The sequence below is a fragment of the Rhipicephalus microplus genome, chromosome 8 (assembly GCF_043290135.1).
Source record: "Rhipicephalus microplus isolate Deutch F79 chromosome 8, USDA_Rmic, whole genome shotgun sequence".
Taxonomy (NCBI): Eukaryota; Metazoa; Arthropoda; class Arachnida; order Ixodida; family Ixodidae; genus Rhipicephalus; species Rhipicephalus microplus.
This window is the reverse complement of record NC_134707.1, coordinates 121,240,725-121,260,546: the sequence shown is the minus strand read 5'-3', so window position 1 is coordinate 121,260,546 and position 19,822 is coordinate 121,240,725.

Below are 19,822 nucleotides of genomic sequence, written 5' to 3'. Positions count from 1 at the left end.
AATAGTTGTCTTGATAGGGGTTTATATTCCCAGAAAAAGTGGTAACAAACAGAGCTATATTTAAGAACTGAACAATGAATGTCGTCAGGTAGTTGATGTCATTTGTAAAACTTCTTTTTCAGGAATTCTCCTCACAGCATTCAGCAGTGTAGGATATGCATTCCTTGTAGCATACTCTCCTTTTTTTGATGTAGTAATTTTGTACGCCTTCGTAACGATGTTGTACTTAGAACACAAGCAACCTAGTCCAGTCTTGAAACACTCTCCAGTGTGGAGGCCTGTTTTAAGAACACAAGCGACACGTCACTTTGACAAAATCTTGTTATATCTCTGAGTTCACTCATAGGTGTTTACTGTGCTGTTCCCAAAAAAATCCTAGGAACTCATAAAACTGGGCTAATTTGAAAGATTGAAAATACTTTTCCAGTCGATATTTTTTGTTGTTTTTTATGTTATGTGGGCGAATTCGATGTTCACAGAGCTTAAAACTTTGTTCACAAAAACGCTCTCAGTGCACCAAAAAATACTGACCACCACATTTTTTTGGATTTCATGCCCACATTTCACGCAAAATATAAAACCTGCGATGAAATTTTGTCTATTGGTATTAAAATGCTGTACTGTTAACTATATCTACCCTTTCTTGTCGCCAAAAGGAAAAAAAAATTTGAAAAAGGGCAGACTTGGCCCAAATAAGAAAAGGTTGCTTAATTTTATGCGCGTTGGCACGTTAGCTGTTCTACACAGATACTTCAAAGTTGTGTTGCATTTTGAGAAGAGCCTTTGCAATATTTATGTGGAAATTGTTTTACTACAAGCAGTATAAAAAAGAAAAAAATAGTTAAACAAACAAGCTTTTTCATGAAAGCACATTTTCAAAAAAAAAAAGAAAACTGCAGCCTCAGCGATATCAAGTTTTTTTTAAATAAAAATGCACTTCGGTCAGTGGACACACAGTTTCAATTGAATATGTGCTTATTCGCTTTGTTATTGGTGTAGACATCTTGGATGTAGACAGGGTTTTTTGAAAGGCGTAAAGAAATGCCAGCAGACTTCTTTTGTGAATGTTCTTACGCCATGGCAGTGACCTCTGCAAGTAGGCAACAAAAATGGTAACAAAAAGAAAACGCATTTAGTTATGAAAAGGTTTTCCTCTGCTAACTACTTCTCGCAAACGTGTCACTAATTGGCACAGAATACTCAGACCTACAAATGAGCCGTGCGTATCGCGTGCAGTGAACAGCTAAATAAAGTCGAAACGTTTATGCTGAACAGCGCCAAACTCATTCTCGCACTTCTGTGCTGCTGTCTTGAATATATGTCTGAAGTTGCTCACATTTTCACGTTTTTTCACCATGATTGTGTGTGCCTAAAGGCTTGGTACTGTGATAATTATTTTGCAAGCCATGCTCTTAGTCTAAAGTAAGGATAAGTTATGCCAGGCACCACCAGTAATATCTACTGTTCTCGACGTTCGCAAATAATTTTGGAAAGTGCCAGTGTTGACAAAACATCATTGATTGGGCAGCTTCACGACTTGCAGCTTAATTATGTCACACCACACATTTTCTGGCTGCTGAAATGCTGAGATGATATAGCAAGACAGTATCTGCGACACCGAAAACATGTAATAGCGATAAGCGGGCTTGGAAATGGCTAAGATGACTCCTCAAAATTTTACATATACTTAGGCAGACTGTGGCGAACGAGGAAAACTATCAGAGTGTCTAAAGCACGTAATTGAAGAGAAGCAGGCAGCGGGATAGCACCTCCATTGCACTGCGCATGATTGTGGCATTTACTCTCATAATAAGCTAGCCTATTGCTGCATACAAATGCATTGTTTTGTGTGCAAAGTGCGTTTTGACCTAGTCATGTAAACCATGTGCTTGAGGTGTCTTGCGTGCTTCTGATTAGCAAATGTTTTGGCAAGAGTCCGACAGTCATTGTGATATGAAATCGAAGTTTTTTTTTTTCAAATCAAAAAAGATGTTTTGGCTCCCTACTCAGGAGTTCGCAGTCATCTTCAGGAGCGAAGTGAAGGGGAGGGAGCCGAAACTGTGTCCACCTCGAAAAATGTTCTAATAATGATTTTGCTTGTATATGGTCGCGACGTGCAGAGATGGGTCATACTTGAAGAAGTTGAGAAACATGGGTTGGTGGCCATCGAACACGGAATCGTCCGCACTTGCTTTCTCACGAAATAATGTTTTTCCATCCATCTATCCGAGAAGCTGAGAAAGCAGCAGTGGATCGGTCATTTATTTCCCGTGCGTCAGAGAGTTCCTCGTCTTTCGCGTTGTTGCGGTCTGCATAAAAGAGTGAAGATGCGCGTATGCGCTGTCGCCTCTCTCGCGGGACGCACGGGACAATATATATATATATATATATATATATATATATATATATATATATATATATATATATATATATATATACGCTCACATAAGAATTCACACACAAACATATACAGTGTGACTGAACATACCCCTCCGCCCCCTGCTTTTCTGAAACATTTCTGGCTATGTCCCTGGTCTGCCTGCATTGCTTAACGTGTCTCAGGGAAACCCTGTCTACATTTGACAGCTATGGTCAGCTAGATCAGGCATTTGATCAGGAAGAACCGATTGATATCTTGGAATACAGGGGCATTTGTCTTCCGATGCCTCTTGGCGAGATAGTAGCCTGCAACTGCGTACGCGTTACTTTTTCTTCAAATAGCAGCAGCAGAACACACCGGCACGCGCTCAACACCAATGAAATTTCAAAATACATATTTTCTGGAGACGGGCCTCTAGGGTGAAGCTTCACTGCAGCAAAACAAGCAGCACTGTAGATTACCTGCAATGTAAGCTGATAACAACCATCAAGGGCACTGATGGTTGTTATTGATTGCACTGATGCACTGATTGCACTGTTATTGGTTGCACTGATGGTTGTAAGTGAGAACACAGCAAGAGTCATTTCTGCCCGTTACATCTCATTAACTATAGAGATAATGACACCAAATTTGTAGAATGCATGTTCTTTGCTGTAAGCGCTTTTTTCAGCTCAAGGAAGCATGATACTCGTGCCAAGATTCCTGTATTTTCGATAAATAGTTTAATATTGCACACCTTTTGTGGAGCATTTTTGTTTCGGTTTCGCGGCGCCGAGTTGGGCAGTGGAATTGATGCATAGGTGGCTTGGTCATGTGACTACATAAAGCTGTGACGCACATCGTGCTGAGTTTCGTCTGCTCTCATACGCCCGTGCCACACCAGCGCCAGCAAAAGAAACGCGCTGACAGTCGCCATGGCCAGCTGCAGTAGCATCCAGCAAGTGGCAAGGCAAAAGACAGCCAGAAGGAAACAAAGCGTTTATATTTACAACGTATATACAGAATTTGGACGAGGAAGCCAGCCGACGCTAGATGCAGCCCGATGTTGGGAGTGCATGTCGTCTCTGACAGACAAGGACACGTCGAGTGTCTCTTCGAAAGCATCCATGCAGTGTCATTGACAGACGCACACAATGTCTCTGAAAGGGCACCATCACACTCGTCACTACAGATGTGGTGTTACGTCAGGACAACTGGCATTGCTTCATTTATTATGAAACGTCAATGTCACTGCGCAGGCGATAAGTCTAGATAATGAGAGTGGGCATTCAGCTACACTTTCGTCTGGAGAGTCCTTGCATACAGAGGAAACCCCCAAGATCCTTGCGATAGCCTCAAAAATTGGTGGCACTACCCCTTTAGGCAACTGATGGCTGATGATATACTGAAACCAGGTATTCACTGATATGAATGCTCTTCGACGAAACATTTTCATCAAGCTTGAGAGAGCGGTTTTTCTTTTCATTTTTTTTCTAATGGGGCTTTTTGGAAAAGAGTTGCTTCTTCAACTATTTTCTTTACAATGCTTGTAGGGAAGCCATCTTTTGCAGAAATATTGCAAAGCCTTTTTTCAATGCAATACAGGATTGGGGTTTCTGTGCAGAATAGCAAACGTGCCAATGCGCATAAAGTTTGGCTAGCATTGTTGATTTGGGCCATGTTTGCCATGCATATTCATTTCAGGCACGCAAAAAAAGCCCGGATATGTTTCACAGTGTTGTGTATCGAAACTAATTGAAAAGATATTTTGTCGCAACAGAGAGTGAGAGAGAGAGTGAGAAAGGAAAGGCCCGGAGGTTAACCAGATATTCGCATCTGGTTTGCTACCCAGTGCTGGGTGTGGGGAAGTAGGGGCAAGAAAGAGAAAAAAAAAACGCACGCGCACTCATAAGAAAACGAAAACACACACAGGAAGGGCGTCCTAGCTACAACCGTCAATTAAGACCGGTTGATCGCAAAAAGTGTAGTAGCGCTTTCAGGGCCCTTTTCTGTGAAGTCGCATCCTGTCGATACTGCAGAATTCCCTGCTCCGACAGAGGTTGATCATCTAATTTGTTGAGTTCCTTGCGAAGGCATAGTCGTTGTTTACTATACGCTAGGCAGTCACAAAGATACGTTGGATCGTTTCCTCTTTGCCACAGTGGCCACAGGCTGCGGTGTCGGCCATCCCAATGCGGAAAGCGTAGGCGTTGGTAAACGCAACGCCCAACCACAGCCTTTATAACGGGGTCTGGTCTGCTCGGCAAAGCCTCGACGGGACTTGAAGACTTAGCGTAGGGTCAAGCGAGTACAGTCGGGCATGCTTGAAGTGCGGCTGATTCCATTGTGATGTGGTTTGCTGGCGAGGAAGCCTGCGGAGCTTTCGTGCAGCATCTGTCCTAGAAAGTGGTAGTCGTAGTTTGTGATCTTCTGTGTGGGCTGAGCGGGCAGCTTGATCGACCCGTTCATTGCCGATGATTCCGCATTGACTGGGCAACCACTGAAATGTAATTTGGTGCCCTTTCTCAGTCAGGTGGTGTATAACCTCTGCTATCTCTAGTACCAGCTGCTCGTGTGGTGCATGGCGTAAGGCTGATAGTATAGACTGCAGTTCCGCCTTCGAGTCGCAGAAAATAGGCCACTTGCGTGTAGGTTGATCAACTATAAATTGCAACGTGGCCCGAAGTGCTGCCGATTCTGCTGCCGTTTGATGTTGCGTGAGATATCTTGAATTTAATTGGCGTGGCCAACCTTAGTATCACTACTGCTCCTGTAGAGCTGTCTGGCTGAACCGATCCGTCAATGTATATATAGGGGCTCGACACCGCTGCAAGGATGCCATGCTTACGGCCTTTGCTGTTTCAGGTCACTGTTCCCTGGGCAACACGCTGTGGGCTGCTGGGCGCCTCCTGGCCTGCTTCGGTTGTTGCGCCTAGCTCCAGTCCAACTTCACCATGTTCGACGCCCATTCCTCCCGCAGTGAATGATTTCACGTGCTCGCGAAAGGGAAACGCCTCTTGGCTGACTGACCTCAGCTGTGCTGCGCACAGGGGATTTTCTGGCTCGTCTTGGCTGGTACCCAATTCCTGGATTCTGGAATGGCGACCGGTCACGCTCGGTTTTCCAAACATGGATAGAAACGACCTTCTCGCCTGGCAACATGACTCTTCTGTCACGATGGCTGGACAGCGCAGTGCTCTGTTTAAGCGTCAGTCTGCGACTTGCTGGTTTGGGCTCGACACCGCTGGAAGGATGCCATGCTTACGACCTTTACTGTTTCAGGTTGGTTACTTAAATATTGCTTCTTGCATAAGAAGTAGCAACCGTTGCTTCCTTGCGGTGTCGTGCCCACCAGAGCTTAGGAGTGTTTTGAAGCGATGATTATCTTGCATGTACGTATGTGGTGCCATGCGTGAACTTTTATACATCCTGGCCGGTGATGTGGAATCAAATCCCGGTCCTATGAATAAGACGAAGGCCGACGCATTCACTCTAGCCCTTACTGAAATACGCGATCTGAAGGAAAGTTACGAGGCTTTGCTCTCAAAACATGCTACCGCCGAGATTGAAATTAAACAGCTAAAGAGCAAAGTAGAAACGCTCGACAAAGCCAACGCTGTTCGAATTGCTGATGGGGCTGGTGCGGATGCTGACGCCCTTCGTGCCATGTCGGTCAAAATGAAAGCAGCAGACAACGAAATCAAAAGTTTGAGTACCAAGGTGAATTCACAAGAAGAAATCATCGCTACTCGGTCACAGCCCCTTCTGCCTCTGTTGACGTTTTGCGCGATGTGACGAACCAACTGCTAAAAATTACGAATAGGTGCGACGATGCAGAAAATAGGTTACGTCGGTCTAACCTTCTAGTTTTCGGCATTGAAGATGACCCCAATGAGAACTTGGCAGTCTCAGAAGATAAGATAGCGATGTTTTGTTCAGACCACCTAGGCACTTCCATAACTAGTCCACAATTAGAGCGCGTGCATAGGCTGGGCAGATTTAACACAGATAGACGAAGGCCAATTATTGTCAAGTTCACATTTTTCAAGGACAAAGAGCAAACTTTGTCAAATTCGCGTAAGCTTAAGGGAACTAATTTTTACATACGCTAAGATTTTTCCATGAAAACGTGACAAGCTCGCCGAAAACTTCTGAAATACGCAAAGGCTCAAAACAAACGCTTTAAGTTATCCGTTGATAAACTTCGCATTGACACTAACACCTACGTTTTTGATCACTCTAGCAACGTAGTTGTGTTGTCTACGAGATAGCTAGAGGCTTACACGAGCACGCGTAAGCGGAGTCAGTTTAAGGCACCATCTTTATCTGTGTCTTTTACTAGCATTCGAAGCCTACTTCCCAAGAGGGATGAGTTGAGTTCCTACTTAGACGATGCCCCGCCGCGGTGGTCTAGTGGCTAAGGTACTCGGCTGCTGACCCGCAGGGCGCGGGTTCAAATCCCGGCTGCGGCGGCTGCATTTCCGATGGAGGCGGAAATGTTGTAGGCCCGTGTGCTCAGATTTGGGTGCACGTTAAAGAACCCCAGGTGGTCTAAATTTCCGGAGCCCTCCACTACGGCGTCTCTCATAATCATATAGTGGTTTTGGGACGTTAAACCCCACAAACACACACACACACTTAGACGATAGTGATGCCGACATATTAATACTCACGGAGACTTGGCTCTATCCTGACGTAACCAACGAGGAACTGTTCCCAGATGAACACAACTATAACATATATCGACGTGACCGTGTCGATAGAAGAGGAGGAGGCGTCCTAATACCAGTAAAAAAGACAGTGTCATCAGTTCCACTTAATACTAACCCCTCTACGGAGATAACTTGGACAGCATGCGTTACAACTTATGCAAAAATACTTATAGGAGATTGTTATCGTCCACCGGATGCCCATTCCTCTTCCCCCAAAGATCTACGTGACAACGTAAAACGAGCTACGCAACTCTATTCGGCTGATATTATATACCTTTTTGGCGATTTCAACTACCCGCTCATTGATTGGTCTACCATGGCTACCACATGTCACGCCTCATCAAATTTTCTCAAAGTAACCCTCGATTACAACTTATCAAAAGTTGTTCACCAATGCACCCGTGGTACTAACATACTTGACCTTGTTTTCACTAATGCACCAGAAACCACTGGAGCGATTTCTTACATAGAAGGATTTAGCGACCACAAGCTCCTTAACTTCCAAATCAACTTACCTGTAACTTTCACAGTCTCAGTGAGAAAAACAATCCGGGATTATAACCGTGCTAATTTTCATCAATTCAGGACGGAGCTAGAAGATTTTTATCAGGAACTTTTTTTGCCGTCGTTTGCCTCTCGAACCGTGAACGAAAACTGGATTCTTCTTAAAGAAAAAATATTAGAGTTAGTTGACCAGCTTGTGCCGCTGATCTCTGCATCCAACGATAAAACTAACCCTTGGTTTACTAAACATCTTCGGACATTACGAAATAAAAAGAAACGTTTCTATGATAGCACAAAACGCATTGGCTCTGTGTCCTACTGGGATAAATACAAGGTCTGCTTACAAAACTATTGTAAAGCCTTAGACACAGCTAAGAAGAAATATTATTCGCAGGACTTGCCATCACTTCTCAAAAATAACCCCAAAAAGTTCTGGCAAATAATTTCACCCTACAACAAGTCTCCTAATCACATTACGATACACAATAGTGAACTAACGCCGCTTTCTGATGAAGCTTCCGCTATTGCTTTCAATGAGTACTTCGCGTCTGTTTTTACACAGGAAGATTGTTCCAATGTGCCATTTGTTCCAGATGACCCTTTCGCTTTAATGGCCCAAATTATTGTCACTGCCGAAGGTATAGCCCAACTCATCATGAATTTTAGGGTTAGAAAAGGCTACTCATGTGACACCCAGTTATTCGAATTCACGACTGACCTTCACTTTAGTATGAACGCTAACGAACAAACCGATTGCCTCTTCCTTGATTTCGCCAAGGCATTCGATACTGTCCCTCATTGTCGTTTAATCTCTAAATTGGCCGCACTCCATATTGATTCATTAATCCTGTCTTGGCTACGAAGCTTCCTCTCTTCGCTTGAGCAACTTACGGTGATAAACGACATTTCATCTAACCTTTGCGACGTCACATCCAGTGATCCTCAAGGCAGTGTAATAGGTTCGTTACTTTTTCTAATATACAATAATGATTTGCCCGATAACCTTTCATCCACAGTTATGTTGTTCGCTGACAATTGCGCCATATACCGCAACATTAAATGTTTTAATGATCATTCCGCTCTCCAAAATGGCCTTGACCTAACCTTCCGGTGGTGCGAAACTTGGCAGATGTCCCTTAACGCCTCTAAATGCAAGTTAATCTCGTTCACTCGAAAGCATAACAATTCAGCATTTCACTATAAGATTAATAACGCCGTTGTGTCAGCTACACCATCTTACAAATATTTAGGCGTTCACCTTACATCGGATCTATCCTGGACTACGCATATAGCAGCTGTCTCATCGAAAGCATCTCAATCTCTCAGATATCTCCGCAGAAACTTGCGCAACGCTTCGTTTAACGTACGCGCATTATCATATATTACTTAAGTTCACCCACAGCTAGAGTATGCATCGTCCACATGGTCACCATATCAAGATTACTTGGTACGTATGTTGGAAGCCATCCAGAATAGGGCAGCGAGTTTCATCTCCGGAAACTACGACTATCATTCAAGTATTACCCTAATAAAACAAGACCTTGCATTTCAGTCGCTAGAAATATGCCGTAACATTGCTCTTTTATGTCAGTTTCATAGGTACATTTATAGTAACGAAATTCACTGTTTGCCACTTTATTCTCCTGCGCACACTTTCCAACGCATTCACAATGCCCGTAGTTTTATGCGCATTCATGGTCACACGCAGGCATTTAACTTATCACTACCTCGAGCCATTGCATATTGGAACGATCTTCCGGATCACGTTGTATCCATTTATAACTGTGAATTTTTTCGTGACAACCTGATTTCGTTGCACTCTAGTATTGTATAATGCTGTTGCACCTTGATTTTTGTATTCCTTTATATATGTATATATTTTTCGTCTGCTTTTCTCCTTTATTGTCATTTCGTTTGTATACGGATGGCCCCCTTACTCAATGCCCTTCAGTGGGCCTGTAAGACATTTTGAATAAATAAATAAACAATAAATATATGTGTGGAGTCTTGATATTTCTCATACAAGAGAAGTAGTGTGAGCTGTTTAAGAGCCGGTGACGACGAATTGGCCTTTTTCTGGACGCCAGGTATGTTAATATTTATCATTGGTTGAGCGAGGCACCATGGCGGAGTCACAGGTCTAGCGGCAGGAGAGAACGAAGTTGGGATCTACTCACCATGTGCGGTCACTGTTTTGCAGTAATATGTGCATGGTCGGACCACTGGTAGAGAGGCTAGGTGATGTCGAGGAGTTCGAGCGAGGTGTCGTATATGTGTCCTCAGCACTTCCACATTAATATGGGTCTTGATGAGGTTGTCCCTTGTGATGGCGATAGTCGCCGCTGTTGATGCACTTTGGGGCAAGCCTAAACATATACGAAGTGCTTGAGCCTCGACACTTTGAAGCATTCGTATGCTTGTTTTACTTGCGTTGGTAAACACAGGTAGGCTGTACCGAAGGAGTGCAAGGAAAAGAATCCTGTATAGTCACAACATAGCAGTTGTGGACATTCCCCAGTTCTTTCCAGTGAAGAACTTGAACAAATGACAGATGCCTGTCAATAGCCTTTTCATGTATGATACATTTGAGCTCCATGAGAGGTCTCTGTCAATCATAACACCTAGGAACTTGTGAATTCGCGCTCGCAGCGGTCGACGTGTTACTGCAGATGTCCAAACCCAGATGTCGTCTGCGTACATTGACAATCTGACACTACTTGGCAGATGCTCATTGTGAGCTATTAGTGTCGGGTTGAATAGTACAGGGCTAAGTATGCCACCCTGGGGAACACCACAGTGGCTGTAATGTAGCGAAGTGTCACCATCCTCGGTTCTCACAAAAAAGGATCGCTCAAAGAGATAGCTGCGTAGCCACTGAAACATCCGACCACCCACTCCTACCTCCTTGAGAGCGGTGAGGACAGCTTCATGTGTGACGTTATCGTACGCCCCTTTAACATCAAGAAATAAAGAAGCGCAAAGACGCTTACGGCTTTTTTCGTGTTGCACGTAGCTGACCAGGTCCATGACGCTATCAATTGATGACCGGCCACGGCGAAATCCTGTCACAGCGTCCGGGTAGATGTTGTGATGCTCCAGGAACCATTCTAGCCGTCCAAGTACCATCCTCTCCATCACTTTGCCCAAGCAACTAGCCAGTGCAATCGGGCGGTATAATGTGAGCACCAATGGTGACTTGCCAGGCTTCAGTAATGGAACCAAACGGCTGGTCTTCCTTGTCGCAACAATTATAGTTCACGGTAAACAGGCTATGTAATTGAAATATTGCAGTGAGTGCAAATGATACTGATTGTTGGCCTAGTTGGTACTTGCTTACTGACATGCTTTGGCCGCAAATAACGCACACACACAAAGTAAAGAAACACTCAACGACAAGCACAAGCGGCACTTCCAACTAAAGTATACCGGGTGCAAATCCAGACTTAAGTAACAACATACAGACATGCGCAGTCTTCACACAGCGTTATCCTCTCCAGCTATCAAACAATCTCTTTTTCCGATACGTACAACGTCGCGGATGGGTCGCTGATACACTTTTAACCTTTTTTTTATAGTAATAGGCTTCCATCAACACACGCGCAGTTTTATGCCTACTTCTACCTAAAATCTTAAACTCGTTAAAGCGTGGTTCACACCCGCAGGCTTTACAGTGCATAGCCAAATGTGCCAACACATCTTTCATTAAATTTAATTTATGCTACGTAACCCGTTCATTAATACAGCACCCGGTAGTCCCGATGTACGAGTTGCCACTAGAAAAGGGAATCTCATAAACAACGCCTTTCGCACATTTCCCGTACATCATGCCATGTTTCTTGCTACATCTCTGACGGCTCGCCTCCACCCACCGAGCAGTTCTCTGGCACAGCTGAGCCAGTTTTATGGGCGCGGAAAAGGTGACAGGTACTCCATACTGTCCTGCTACTTTTTTCAGGTTGTAGGGGACTTTATGAACATAAAAAATCACTGCAGGTCTTATGGTTTCAGTTCCTTGTTTCCCCATGGCAGCTCTAGTTCCTTCACTTTTGCTTTCCGCAAAAGCGCTTCGGAGACAGCTGTCAATTAAAAAGAAATGTGAAAGGTTTGAAGTTTGAAGTTTGAAGTTTATTCATCATCATAGTTTTAAACATACATCACTTATCCAGTGGTTGAATGGAAAGGGGTGGTGAAAAGGTGGTGGAAAGGGGTGGTGAATGCCTGACAATGCGCCGATCCCCGCCCAGATCACAATAATGCACAACACTCAGCATGTGTGTCTAGAGCATAAATACATAGATTCAATACAGTGAAATATACAAAGCGCAGACGTAGAGCGTGGAAAAGATAAGAAATATATACACATCTATAAATGCACTCTTTACACATAAAAGCCCTTTAAAAAAACAAAAACGTAGTTGTTGACAGTTGTGAGGAAGTGAAAAATTTACAGTGCGTTTCAGCAAAGCTACACGAGTTGCACTTCATTAACACACAAAAAAGACATATCACGTTTGAAGCATGAGTATATAAGCGTGTATCTTCATTTTGAAAAGTGCTGGGGATTGACTTTCATTCACTATGGTGGTGGCCATGGTATTTGAGTTTAAAAACGAAAGAATAAGGTGCGCTAGCTTTTGTCTACCGTAATTGGTCCGAGCCCTCTCACTGTAATAGGTGGTTCTTCTAAAGTTATACATTGGTAGTTTCCGGGAGTAAGCATCATGAAATTTAACTGCGTTTGATTTGATCGTAAATGACTGTCGCTAGCTTTTTATGAAAGATATTTTCAAATGTTAAGATTCCATGCTTAAGGAAAAGAGGAGCAGAAGGCGTTCGACGCGGAACATTCTCGATTATACGTAGCATTATTTTTTGCAGTCGGTGAATCCCAATTTTATTTGTTTTTGTTGTCGAGCCCCAGATTAACAGGCAGTATTGTATGCGGGAATAAACCAAAGCGTAGTAAGGTTGCTTTGTCATCCAAAGGGGTAGAAAGCACCTAATTTTTCCAATCACACCAATGGACCGTGATACCTGGGTGCGTAGTTTATCTATGTGACTAGACCAGTTCAACGTTTCGTGAAAAATGACGCCTAAGAACTTTTGAGTCTGAACTCGCTCAATCAAAACTCCTCTGAATGACAGCTGCGTCTTACGGAGAATGGAATGGTTTCGAGGGTGAAAAATAATGTACTTTGTTTTTTTGATATTTAGTTCTAACTGATTTATTTTCAATCATAGAGACAAACTGTTAAGCCAAACGTTAGCTTGTTTTTCTATACTAGAGATATCCTGACCGGAAAAAAATACATTAGTGTCGTCTGCGTATAACATAATATCTGCTGTTAGAGGTACGTTTACGATATCGTTTATATATAATAGAAATAGAAGTGGCCCAAGTATGGAGCCCTGTGGGACGCCATAATTTATCTTGCCCATTTCAGACTTTGAGTGTTTCATATCAGTATATTGGAACCGGTTACTAAGGTAACTTCTTATCAAATTAAGAGACGAGCCCCTTATTCCGTATTCGGTAATCTTTTGTAGAAGAATTTCATGCTTAATAGAATCAAACGCTTTCTTAAAGTCAAGCAATATTCCGATTGTGAGGCGTTTCTGTTCAAAATTATCGATTACTTTATCTTTCATAGATAGTAGGGCTTTTTCAGTAAACTTATTCTTCTGAAATCCATACTGATGTTCTGTAATTACTTTTTTTGAGCTACAGAAATTCGCAAAACGTACATATATCACACGTTCTACGATTTTGGAAAATATGGGCAAAACAGAAATGGGCCTGTAATTACCCATGTCATTTTCATCACCACCTTTGTGGATAACAGACACTTTAGCTACTTTTAGTTTGTCCGGGAACGTTCCAGTGTTCAAAATAAGATTGCAGATATGGGAAAAAGGTGCGCGAATATTCTCTGAAACTGCTTTCAAGGGTTCAGCCCTTAAACCGTCAAAGCCAGCAGCAGAATTGTTGTTTAAATTCTTTATTAGCAAGGCTACTTCCGATTCATCTGTGGGAGTTAGGAAAATGGATTCCGGGATGCATGCTGTAATATACGATTTATAAGGCTGGACGGCACCAACTGAAGTATCGGAAGCTCCTGATCTCAAGAAATGGCCGTTGAACATATGGGCAAGTTGAGTACCGGAATAAGATCTGCCCTCCATTTGAACCTCAGAAATGGTCTTCGTATTCTTGTGTTGCAAAAGATCGTTGATAGTGTTCCAAATAGCTTTTTGATCATTGAGTATATTCGCAAACTTATTTTCGTAGTAGTTTATTCGGGCCTTTTTAATATCAGACGCTAATTTATTTCTGACCTGCTTAAACTCCATCAAGTACTTTAGGCGTTTAGATTTTATGAATTCAGTGAATAACTTATCTCTTGCTTTCATCCTTTTTAGAAGTGCAGCATCAATCCATGGTTTTCTTGCCTTCTTGGGTTTTTTTGTATGCCACGAAAGGAAAGGCTAGATCGTAAAGCTCTGTTATCTTTGTTATAAATATGTCGTAGGCGCTCACAGGGTCAGCGTTATTGTAAACACCATTCCAGCTCTCTCGTGCGATAACGTTTTGGAAAACCTTGATATTTTCTTGGTTAATTTTTCGATAATGCGTAGGATTTACTGGACTTCGTTGTTTTATTGCCCAGGTAAAAACTGCAAAAATTGGAAGGTGATCGCTGACTCCGGCTGTCAAAACCCCTGCGCATACCTCATTTTTACAGTTCGTGAAGCATAAATCTAATGCAGTTTCAGTTAATTGTGTAATCCTGGTGGCTACATAAATTGTATATTCATAACCAAAAGAAAGCATTTGGTCAAGAAAGTTTTGCTTGTTGCAACTTGAGGACAGCATATCTATGTTAAAATCTCCGGTAATAATTGCCCGTGCGCCACTTTTTTCACAGTACTCAAGCATTTCATATATGAAATCTAGGAAATTAGTCATAGCGCCTGAAGGGGGCCTATATAGAGCAGCTACTAAAAGGCTTTGACATTTTACCATGACAGATTCAAAATGCGTCAATATTACAGTGTATTCTTTGACAATATTGTATTTCACGCTCTCGTGAACATAAATCGACACACCACCCCCGCGTTTATTTTCCCTACAGATTGATGCACAACTGTAGTTCGTAAACTGTATGTTATCACGGTTATCAATAGACCACGTTTCGGTGAAAGCTAAGAAGTCAAACCGGTGATTCAAGTTGTTCAGAAGGAAGTCAACAGATTCTTTTTTATTTTGAAGGCTTTGTGCATTAAGATGAATCAGTGATAACTGTTTTTTGTGCAGTGAAGCAACTTTTTGGAAGGCCTCGGCGTCATAGTTGTTGGTTGCCATGTTTGCGAATAAAAAGCAGTCATCTCTTGTGGTCAGCTATCTTTCACTTCATCGTATTTTTTCAAGGTCTTGCGCAGTTGCGATTCTAATCAACCTATCATTCGGGCTTCGGCGCACGAAAAGTTTGCCGTTCTTGTGCCATGCAAAATTGTAATTGTTTTCAAGTGCTTTAGTTTTCATTTGCCAGAAGAGGTTCTTGTTGTATGCCGTTAGGTTTTCACTGAGGAATATAGCTGACTTTGCTTTCTTCAGTTCCCCTTTCTTTTCAAGCCATTTTTCTTTCGTTTTGCGAGATGCAAATCGAACTATCACAGTATTGGGCTTGTCTCGAGTTCTTTCGTTTCTTGACGGTACTTTGTGGGCGGCTTCGATGTCAGACTCAGAAAGTTGTGGAAGCTTTAGATCAGTTGCCAAATGGTTGAGCTTCGCCAATAGGTTTTCGTTTTCGTGATAAGTTAATCCATTCACTTCGAGGTTGAGACGCCTGCTGTACTGGTCTAACTCGTTCAACTCCTGCTGAAGTTTTTCCACATCTTTTTGTTTATCTTGTGCTTCAAGCCTCATAACCCGCTTTCTGAGATCTGACATTTCTGCCGATTGTTTTGCCATCTGTGCAAGAACTTCATCGTACTTACTGGACATAACTTCCATCGATTCTTCAATTTTATCGACAGTTATTTTTGTTTCCAACAAGGCGTCGACCTTTACTTTGATGCCCAGTAGTTCAGTAAGCTTGTGATGAATTTCCGCCAGCTCTGAGGCAAACTTCTTTTCCACTGCTCCGTTCTGCACTTCCGCGGTCTGTGCAACACGCGTCGGCGCTACGCATGTCCAAGATTTTTTGGCAGCCGCAGATTTCTTTTTGTAGGCGTTGTCAGTAACCGCCGAACATGAGCCAATATGATAACTACATTGTGGTAAAGCCTTTGAACAGTGGGTCGTCCTCTTCAGCGCCTTCTAGTGGGTCGCCCTTTTCATAAGAAGAAGAGCAGCTCGTGCAGAGAGTCGATCCCCCCATTGACTGTCGCTGTCGTGAATCATCGCTGAGTGTCCACCAATAAACCGCTTAACAATTTGGTGGAGGTGTTGAGAGTGCTGTGCCCTTCAAACACCTTCGGTCCGCATTCGATGCCCTTGGAGCTTCGATCCCGTACCGTGCCTCCAACCATGCACCAAGACGCCGCCCAGCAAACGCTTCCTCCTACGCCGACGCCATGTCCCGGTGTCCCCCGCATCCGCGACCCTCCTGTCTTCACCGGAGCGGATGGCACCGACGTCGAGGACTGGCTGGCCATGTGCGAACGCGTGAGCGTCCCCAACCATTGGGACGAAGCAGGTAAACTCGGCAACCTGTTTTTCTATCTCGCGGGTGTGGCCGGCATGTGGTACAACAACCACGCATCTGATTTCCCGACATGGTCCGCTTTTAAAACCGCTGTCGTCGACGTGTTCGGCCGCCCGGCCGTTCGTAAGCTACAAGCTGAACAGCGTTTACGTGAACGAGCCCAGCAGACCGGCGAGTCCTTCACAAGTTATATCGAGGACATCCTTGACTTGTGCAAGAAAGTCAACCTGAACATGTCAGAGGCTGACAAAATCACGCATGTTCTAAAAGGCATCGCCGACGATGCCTTCACCATGCTCCTGGCAAAAAACCCCCACACTGTGGCAGAAGTCATCACGTTATGCCAAAGTTACGAGGAGCTGCGGCGGCAGCGCTTGATAATCCGTCGACCACCACCACGTGATGCTGATCTCTCGGCCTTGTCAGCAGTTCCTGACCACGCAACCTTGCTCGCCGAAATCAAGTCGTTCGTGCGTGAGGAAGTTGCCCGCCAGGTCTCTCTACTGACTTTTGCTTCGCCACAACATGCTCAACAGCCATCAAGTACACTTCTACCTCCGCTCCGCCGAGCCATTCAGCAGGAAATCGCGGAGGTCGTCCCTGAATACCACCAGCCGCCTCCTGCATCTGTGCCACTCAGCTACGCCCAAGTTGTTGCCAGGCCGCCCCCACGAATTTATGTGGCTTGCCCTCTAAGTTACACCGGAACCACCGCGAGGCCCCAGGCATTCGGAGAAACTGTTTCGCCTACATACGCCGGCGTCACCCACGTGCCCTGAGTGCCGCCTACCATGCACTCATATCAGCAGCCGGCTCGCCAATCGCGTTCTGCGACATGGATGTGACCCGCAAACCAATGGCGCACTGCTGACAATCGCCCCATCTGCTTTGCTTGTGGTTGCGTCGGTCATGTAGCACGCTATTGCAATCGTGTGCAGCAACCGCAGGTCGCCTCCAACTTTCCCAGCCAGTCAAGCCGCTCTTATGACCAACCGCCGCCCATGTCACCGTCGTCCCGCCCCGTTCCGTCTACCCGCCGTTCACCATCTCCACGACGTCGCTCACTGTCGCCAATGCGGCCACGTCCACTCGAGGGCGACCAGGAAAACTAGTCGTCGCAGTCCACGAGGCAAGGGCTGCGACGCTGTCGAACTGCGGAAGCCCTCAGGAAAGCTCGTCGAACGTGATAGACGTGCTTGTGGATGGCGTTCGTGCATCTGCCCTTGTTGATACTGGAGCCGCCGTATCCGTGATGGACGAAAAACTTAGCCGATTACTGCGCAAAGTGACCACGCCGCTTTGCGGGCTCTCCCTCCATACAGCCAGCGCCCAAAGCATTCACCCTACAGCGATGTGCACAGCCCGCCTTATGATTCAGGATGTGATGTATGCGGTCGAATTCATCATAGTTTCTTCATGCTCTCACGACGTCATCCTAGGATGGGATTTTCTCTCCCGCCACGATGCCGTCATTCATTGCGCACCAGCAGAAATAGAACTCACGCCATTCTCTTCTTTGACGCCGGCCGACAGCCCATCCGCTGCAAGCAAGTTACTCGTCAGAGACGACACTCAAGTGCCTGCAAACTCGTCCGTTGCGGTGTCGCTCTACTGCGCAAGCCTTTCTGACACCGCTGCACTTCTCTCGCCATCTCATCGTGTTTTCATAAGAAAAAGCTTGCTGGTTCCTTTCGCGACCGTGAAACTCACTCACGGCAGCACCACTATTTTTGTTGTGAACTCATCTCTGTACAGCGTTACGTTGGTGCGAGGGGAATGTCTCGGCAGCGTGGAACCCATCAAAGACGCGCAAGTTATGGATCAACCCGATGACATGCACTGCTCAAGTTCCTGTACGCTTGGTGCTGTTTCGACATCTGCTTCACCATCCGATGATATATTCGGTCCCTGCATACCCGACGACCTTACACAGGGCCAGCGTTCCCAGCTTTTGGGCCTGTTGGAAGAATTCCGCTCTTCTTTCGATGTCGCTCAACCTTCTCTCGGCCGCACATCCGCCGTTACGCATCGCATCGACACAGGCGCACAGCCACCGCTGCGGCAACGTCCATATCGCGTATCTCCCACAGAACGCCGTGTAATCAACGAGCAAGTGGACGACATGCTTCGCCGCGATGTTATTCGCCCCTCTAGCAGCCCCTGGGCATCTCCTGTCGTTCTCGTCACGAAGAAGGACGGTTCTGTGCGGTTCTGTGTGGACTACCGATGCCTCAACAAGATCACTCGTAAGGACGTGTATCCACTACCGCGGGTAGATGACGCGATTGACAGCCTGCAAGGAGCAGAATTCTTTTCATCCCTCGATTTGCGCTCAGGGTACTGGCAAGTACCTATGGCTGAGGACGCTCGACCGAAGACCGCTTTTGTCACCCCCGACGGCTTGTACGAGTTCAACGTTATGCCGTTTGGGCTGTGCAATGCGCCCGACACCTTTGAGCGCATGATGGATACTGTTCTGCGTGACCTGAAATGGCACACCTAGCTGCCTGTGCTACCTCGATGGCGTCGTCGTTTACTTCTCGACGCATCTTCAACGCCTTCGGCATATTTTAACGCGTCTGAGCGCCGCCAGCCTGCAACTGAACCTAAAGAAGTGCCAATATGCAGCTCGGCAGCTGACAATACTTGGCTACGTCGTGTCCAAGGAGGGAATTCTCCCTGATCCAGCCAAGCTTCGGGCCATGACCGAGTTCCCCAAGCCGACATCCGTCAAGGAACTGCGCAGTTTCGTAGGACTGTGTTCCTACTTTCGGCGCTTCATTCGAAACTTTGCGACTATCATATCGCCGCTGACGAAGCTTCTCGGAAGTAACGGGCCTCTCCATTCGTGGTCATCACAGTGCGACGACGCTTTCAGAACACTTCGTCGTTTGTTGACGTCGCCTCCCATACTCCGCCACTACGACCCTACGGCCCCTACAGAGGTACACACGGATGCCAGTGGTGTCGGCCTCGGCGCTGTCCTTGCGCAGCGCAAACCAGGGTTCCCGGAATATGTCGTGGCGTACGCGAGCCGTACGCTTACTAAAGCCGAGACTAATTACACAGTCACCGAGAAAGAATGTTTGGCAATCGTCTGGGCCCTTGCAAAGTTCCGACCTTATTTGTATGGCCGCCCAGTTGATGTCGTCACCGACCACCACGCACTATGCTGGTTGTCGTCATTGAAAGATCCCTCAGGCCGTCTCGCCCGGTGGGCACTTCGCCCGCAAGACTATGAGATCCGCGTGCTGTACCGCAATGGAAGGCAACATGCTGACGCCGACGCCCTGTCGCGCTCTCCCTTGCCTGGCGACAATGCCAACAACTCAGTGCCTCACCTTGCCATTTCTTCGATTAGCATTCATGCCATTGCTACTGAACAGCGCAAGGATCAATGGATTGCCTCTCTGATAGACTTGCTGACTGATCCATCCACTCCATCCACTCGCGCGTTGCGTTGTCAAGCCGACCATTTCGCCGTTCGCGACGACCTCCTCCACCGACGCAATTACAACGGTGACGGCCGCCAGTGGCTA